The sequence below is a fragment of the Sapajus apella genome, unplaced genomic scaffold (genome assembly GCF_009761245.1).
Source record: "Sapajus apella isolate SASKATOON/1434 unplaced genomic scaffold, GSC_monkey_1.0 scaffold17, whole genome shotgun sequence".
Taxonomy (NCBI): domain Eukaryota; kingdom Metazoa; phylum Chordata; class Mammalia; order Primates; family Cebidae; genus Sapajus; species Sapajus apella.
This window is the reverse complement of record NW_022436957.1, coordinates 28,358,183-28,365,561: the sequence shown is the minus strand read 5'-3', so window position 1 is coordinate 28,365,561 and position 7,379 is coordinate 28,358,183. Positions and strand designations below refer to the sequence as shown.

The 7,379-nt window shown below is 34.0% G+C and overlaps 1 protein-coding gene across 10 annotated transcripts in view; it reads left to right on the top strand.

The window, feature by feature from the left end:
• Positions 1-7,379, top strand: part of DMD (dystrophin) — a 2,282,798-nt gene that overhangs the window by 537,198 nt on the left and 1,738,221 nt on the right. The gene's annotated exons all lie outside the window — the stretch shown is intronic.

Sequence of the window (7,379 nt, the reverse complement as noted above, 5' to 3'; positions counted from 1 at the left end):
TGAAGTATATATGTAGATTCAGGGTATATATTCTATATGTATTATATATATGTATTTTATACATATATGTCTTACAGGAATATAACTCACTTTTATTCGTCATTTTTCCTTCTCTGTCTCCTGCTCCACCCTAAGAACATCCATTTTCATTATTTGACTTGGATATTGAAATTATTTTGGTCCTCATTCCAAAGTCTTACTATTTTATGTTTGATGAACCTTAGTCTGCTATTCTTCTTTCTGTAAAGTAAATTAAAAACACAAACTTGTTCCTGTCAGTAATCTTTCAGAAAACCATCATATTTCAGGTTTACTTTAACCCTTTGGTTTTCTTAAGTATTCTTAAATCTTGAATATAGCAATATAATAAGTATAAATCCTTTTACTGAAACCACCATGGGATATCTAAATTTTGCTTGAAGAAAATATTATTGGCAATGCTATAAATTATGTCTATGCTCCATAAGGAAACTGGAATAAAACAAAACATTGAGGATTTTTGCCTCTCTTGAATAAAAAAATGAAGAGAATTATTCCTCAAAGTCCAGTGGTTAGCAAACTCATTTTGGAGATAGAGTACCTGGAAGTAACAGTGCTCCCTGAAATGATTATATATTAATCTTAGAAGTACTAAATATATAGTTATACAAAATTATATATTCTAAGTCCTAGTGTGGACACAGAAAAGGGACCCCCTTCAATTCTTGTCCTATGCCTTTAAAATAGACAGCGTGAGACTATTCTAAAGAATAAGTTAATGTATTATTAGGTTTTCTATGTGCAATTTTTGCAGCCTGCTTATTCTAACTTGAGATGTTTCTAAAGAGTTCACTTTTAAATATTCTACTAGAGTCACAATGTTTCTATTATGTCAAAGCAAACGATGGAGATTTTCTATTCTCCAAAATTACATTTGAATAAAGCAACTTCCAAAGATAACAGTGTAAAACTCTGAGACAGCATCCGATGTTACTTGATGAGTAAAATCTTAGACCTGTTGACAGGAACTACAGGAGCCAATTGTCATGCTTAGGTTAACTTATTTCTGCAAAAGTTCAATGCCTGCTATTAAATTTTCACACAGAATATCAATTTTCACACCTATTCATATGGTATCAGATGCTTTCATTCTGCAAAACAGAAAACCAGAAATTTGGGTAACCATAGTGACCCTAATATTTAATTTCCAGCCATACAGTGTTTGTCACAACGCTGATACACACACAGTAGGCCCGTACATTAACATATGTCATCAATGTTTTGTGTTTTGCTTAGTGGACAGTTGTAATCATTCACTTAACACAAATCTTAAAAGGTTTTAATATTTGTTTTTATCACTCAGTTATTTAGAAATTGGATTGATAATTCTTGAAAAACATAGTTATGGAATGTGTATTAGAAAAAATATATAAAAGAGTTATCGTATGACAGGGTGATGATTATTTCAGAGTAAATAGTACTGAATTCAGAAAAACATGACTTACAGCTAATAGTAAGAAATACGGCATTATATCAGCAAAAAGCTTATGAGAATTCCTGGCCAAAACAGACCAGACTGTCAATGTGAGGCATTCAATAGTAATAAAAATACCATAAACAATACCCTTTCAGGCATGACAGATAACTCCTTCCTCTACAGTCTTCATGGTTATTAATTAGTGTTGTTTCTTATACTCCTTGGTAGTTTGAATAAGATATGTACAGCAAGAGACAAAACATAACCACAATAAATAAAATTCCTTGTCTACGTCCTGGTGTGAAATGTTTATTAACTTGGAGAGAGAGGATCTTAAAGCTTTTTGTGGAGAATTCACTAGATGTAATTAATGAAATCTATCCTAGCCAGACCTAGTTTTAAATCAGACCTTGTGGAAGCTTCATTTATCTTTGATACTCTGTTTCCCTCTTGGTAAAATGCACATCAATGTAAAATGTTGATGAGCTCGGTAAAATTTATCTAACTCATACATACTCTAATGATGTAGGGATGGTGAAACTTGTATTCAGAGAGAACTGCATAGCCATAAGTGTTTTTAAAGATGGAAATAAAAGGATTAAGCATGTATCTTAAGAAATTATAAAAATTGAAACAAAAATAAAAACTGCATTCAATATAGAATACTGAGTAAGAATCCATTCAAAAGCGGGCTCTTGAAAAGATTAACAAAATAGATAAACCTTATCCCAGCCATAACAAAGAAAAGTTAGAATAAACCTAGACAAGATAAACGAGAAAAGATGCATAACAGCAGATACAGAAGAAAATAAGACAAAACTAAAGCAATTTTATAACAATTCTGCAAAATTCCAGAAAACATGATTTTCTAATACAATACAAATCAGTAAAATTGAGATATGAATAAGTGGAAAATTAAACAGGCTAATTAATAAAACATTTAATAGGTTATTTTTTTTCCCATTTATTTATTTTATTGCATTTTAGGTTTTGGGGTACATGTGAAGAACATGCAAAATTGTTGCATAGGAACACACGTGGCAGTGTGATTTGCTGCCTTCCTCCCCATCACCTACATCTGGCATTTCTCCCCTTGCTATCTCTCCCCAGCTTCCCACCCCCCACCGTCCCTCCCCTATTTCCCCCCAACTGACCCCAGTGTGTAGTGCTCCCCTCCCTGTGTCCATGTGTTCTCATTGTTTAACACCCGCCTATGAGTGAGAACATGCGGTGTTTGATCTTCTGCTCTTCTGTCAGTTTGCTGAGAATGATGGTTTCCAGGTTCATCCATGTCCCTACAAAGGACCCAAACTCATCGTTTCTGATGGCTGCATAATATTCCATGGTGTATATGTGCCACATTTTCCCTATCCAGTCTATCGTCGATGGGCATTTGGGTTGGTTCCAGGTCTTTGCTATTGTAAACAGTGCTGCAATGAACATTCGTGTACACGTGTCCTTATAGCAGAACGATTTGTAATGTAGCATTGGAAAGTGTACTAGGATTCTTCACAAATGAATTTAACCTAACACTTAAAGAATAATTTATATACTTTGAGCTACTCCAAAGCATATGAAAAGATAAAACTCCACAATTCCTTTTGTGATGTCAGATTAACCTCTGTACTAATAGTCAAAAGACAAAATCAAATCCTAAATCTATGAGACAGTGTTTTGAATAAAATACAAGATTGTTGAATTACAAAAAATGACTTATAATCAAATTTTGCAAGTGGTAAGCATTCTATAAATGTTAGCTCTTATTTACCAAAAGCTTTTAAAATTTAAGAAGGAACAGAAAACTACTGTATAGAAATAAATGAACAAAATATATTAACGGACAATTAACCGAGGGAAGTGTAATAAGTCAGTCATACAAAAATATATTCAAATACACAAGGAATCATTGAAATAAAGTTAACAAAGTGATATATTCACTTTGTTAACAAAAGTAGAAACTAAAACAAAACAAATTCTCTGGTGAGAGAAGAGCCTACTCTTACACATTCTGGTTAAAATATGAAATGCTAAATTGTTTCTAGGAAGGTTTGTAGAAACACTAAAATTACCTATATATGTGTGTATGTATATGCGTGTGTATATGTGTGTGTATATATATATGTAGAGAGAAAGAGCTGTATCTACTAGAGCAGGATGCGTGTGTGTGTGTGCGTGTGTGTGTGTGTGTGTGTACACACTGATCTGGTAGATACAATCTGTGAATTATTATAATGGTAGAAGCATCAGTATCTGAAAATGTGTGCATAAGATATTGGCTCCCTGCAGTGACTCATCCCTGTAATCCTACCACTTTGGGAGGCTGAGGCAGGTGAATCACTTGTACCCAGGAGTTTGAGACCAGCCTGGTCAACATGGGTGAAACGCCATCTCTACTAAAAATACAAAAATTATCTGGACATGGTGGTGCTCTATTGTCCCAGCTACTGAGGCTGAGGTGGAAGGACCACTTGAGCCCCAGGAGGCAGAGGTTTAAGTGAGCTGAAATGATACCACTGTTCTTCCGTTTGGGTGACAGAGCAAGACACGTCTCAAAAAAAAAAAAAAAAATCCATCTCTGCATTGTTTAAAGTCATAAAACAAAATGTATGAAAACTCTAAAAACAAAGTGAATGTTCACTAAATGAAGGACTTGCCAACTATTACATAATACATCTGAACTATGAAATATGTATGTGTATGTATAGGAATTAATGTGATTATTGCATGATAAAAGCAATATTTAATATAATCTGCATAACATGACTTTGTAGAATATAAAACCACATAGATTTACTTGTATAAAATCACACACCTTAATATATACAGCAATCATGTGAATGGGGAGAAAAATATAAAAGAAAGGATTGTATTGAATCAGATTGGGGGGAAGTTAGGGGAAGAAAAGGGCAAGCAAAATGGAAAAGAAAAATTGTGTAAAAAAAAAAGTAGGAGAGAGGCATATATGAGATCTCACTTTGCCATTTGTGTAAGATAATGTTTTTGTGAGTAGGCATAAATAAAATGACAAAAGTGGGATTTTACATCTACCAGCACACGTATACTCACACACAAACACATACACATGTAAAACAGCATAAAGAATAGCAAAGAATGGTGGTGATTGTGTTACAGTACAATAATAAAACAACAAAATTCTCGTGATAACATGACTTGATCAAGTATAGATCTAGAAGAACTTTAGAAAGAAAGGGTGATTGGTACTAGCTGAAAGGTGATAAGAGTAGCTGTCTAAAGTCACAGAATGGAAGAAAATATTCACTAACTATCCAACAGGTCTAATATTCAGAATCTATAAGGAACTTAATTTACAAGCAAGAAACAGCCCCCGTTAAAAAGTTGGCAAAGGAAATGAACGCTTTTCAAAAGAAGACATACAGGCAGCTAGAAAGCACATGAAAGAAAGCTCAGTATCACCAATTATTGGAGAAATGCAAATCAAAACTACAATGAGACACCATCTCACACCAGTCAGAGTGACTTTTATTAAAAAGTGAAAATAGATGCTGGAGAGATTACGGAGAAAAGGAACACTTATGCACTGCTGGTGGGAATGTAAATTAATTCACCCATTGTGGAAAGCAGTGTAGTGATTCCTCAAAGGACTTAAAACAGAAATACCATTCAACCCAGCAACCCCATTATTTGGTGTATATACCTAAAGGGATATCAATTGTTCTGCCATAAAGACACATGCACATTAGTGTTCATTGCAGCACTATTCTCAATAGCAAAGGCATGCAATCAACCTAAATGTCCATCAGTGACAAACTGAATAAAGAAAATATGGTACGTATATACTGTGGAGTACTACCCAGCCATACAAAAGAATGAGATTTCATTCTTTGCAGCAACATGGATGCAGCTAGAGCCTTTATCCTTAGCAAACTTATGCAGGAACAGAAAACCAAATACCACATGTTCTCACTTGTGAGTGGGAGTTAATAACAACACATGGATACAAATGAGGGAACAACAGACACTGGGGCCTACTTGAGAGTAAAAGGTGAGATAAGTGAGAGGTTCGGAAAAACTACCTATCAGTTAACATGTTTATTACCTAGGTGATGAAATAATGTGTATACAAGGTGAGCGCAAGACACATATTCGTGTATTTGGTATTGATTAAAACTGCAAAGAAAAAATAGATTGAAATAAAAGTGTCAGGTGGAGAAAGCATGTCAGAAAGAGCTCAGGTGACTACGGGGTAATTAACCATGAAACACAGCTTATATAACAAACCTGCACATGTACCCCTGAACCTAATATAAAAGTTAAAAACAGTAGCTGTCTGCCATATTGTCCCTGAATACAATACTTCCAATTCCCAATCAATTACCCCGTAGTCATCTGAACTCTTTCTGACATGCTTTTTCCACGTGACACTTCTTCATTCCAATCTATTTTTTCTTTACAGATTTAATAGCAAATGCATGAATATATCTTAAGTCCTTTGCTTACCTTGTCACACTCTTACTTCCTTTTTCTTATCCCTTGGGCTTCTATGTGACACAGTTGCCTGCCTGATTGTTTTTCCTGTAGATATAGATAAACTTTATTTGAACAAAGCCATGAACATTCATTGAGGTATTATCTATGGCTGCTTTGTATGCATATGTGTGTTTTCCAATGACTTCTTATTTTTTATTGTGGTAAAACACAAATAATGTAAAGCTTACCTTATAACATTTTTATTTTATTTTTAATTGGCAAAAAATTGTATATATTATGTACAACATTTTCTAAAATATCTAGACATTGTGGAATGCTTCAATCAAATTAATGAATGTATACATTAACTTACAGGTTTATCATTTTGGGGCAAGGGCACTTAAAACATATTCTCTTAGCAGTTTTCAAAATACAATATTGTTAGTAGCCAAAGTCAGCATGTTGTACAATAGATCTCTTAAATATATTCCTTTTATCTATGTGAAATTTTGTATCATTTGACCAACATCTCCCCAACACTCCTCCTCCAATGCTCTAGCCCTTGCTAACCATTGTTTTACTCTCAGTTCTATGAGTTCAACATTTTAAAATTTCATATACAAGTGACATGATGTAATGTTTGTCTTTCTGTTCATGACTTATGGCACTTGATATAATGTTCTCCAGATTCATTCATGTTGTTGCAAATGACAGGATTCTCTGCTTTTTAAGGCTGAATAGTATTCCCACTGTGTGTGTGTGTGTGTGTGTGTGTGTGTGTGTGTGTGTGTGTAGGTGTGTAGGTGTGTAGGTGTGTACCTGCATTTTCTTTCTTTACTGATGGACATTTAAGTTGATTCCCTATATTGGCTGTTGTGAGTAGTACTGCAGTGTACATTGGAGTGCAGTTATCTCTTTGATGTTTTGATTTCATTTTTTTGGAGTATATACCCAGCAATGGAATTCCTGAATCATATGGTAGTTTTATTTGTAATTTTTTTGAGAAAACTTCATACTGTTTTTCATAATGGCTACAATAATTGACATTTCCACCAACAGTGTGCAAAGATTCCTTTTTCTCCACATGTTCACCATAACTTATCTTTTGTATTTTTGATGACAGCCATTCTAATAGTGTGAGGTAATATTTCATTGTAGTTTTGATTTGCATTTCTCTGATTATCAATGATGTTCAACATTATTTCATTCATGTGCTGGACATTGGTTTGTCTTCTTTTGAGAATTGTCTATTCAGGTACACTGCCCTAAATAGGGTTTGAGGTATTGTTTTTTCTAATTTTTACTGTGTAATTCCGTGGCTTTAAGTATATTCCCATTGTTGGGTAAGCATGACTGCTATCTGTCTCTAGAATGTTTTCATCATCCCAAGTAGTCATTAAGCCATAACTCCGAATTTTCCTCTCCCCTAGTCTTTAATAACTTGCATTTTTTTCTCTATGAATTTGACTATTCT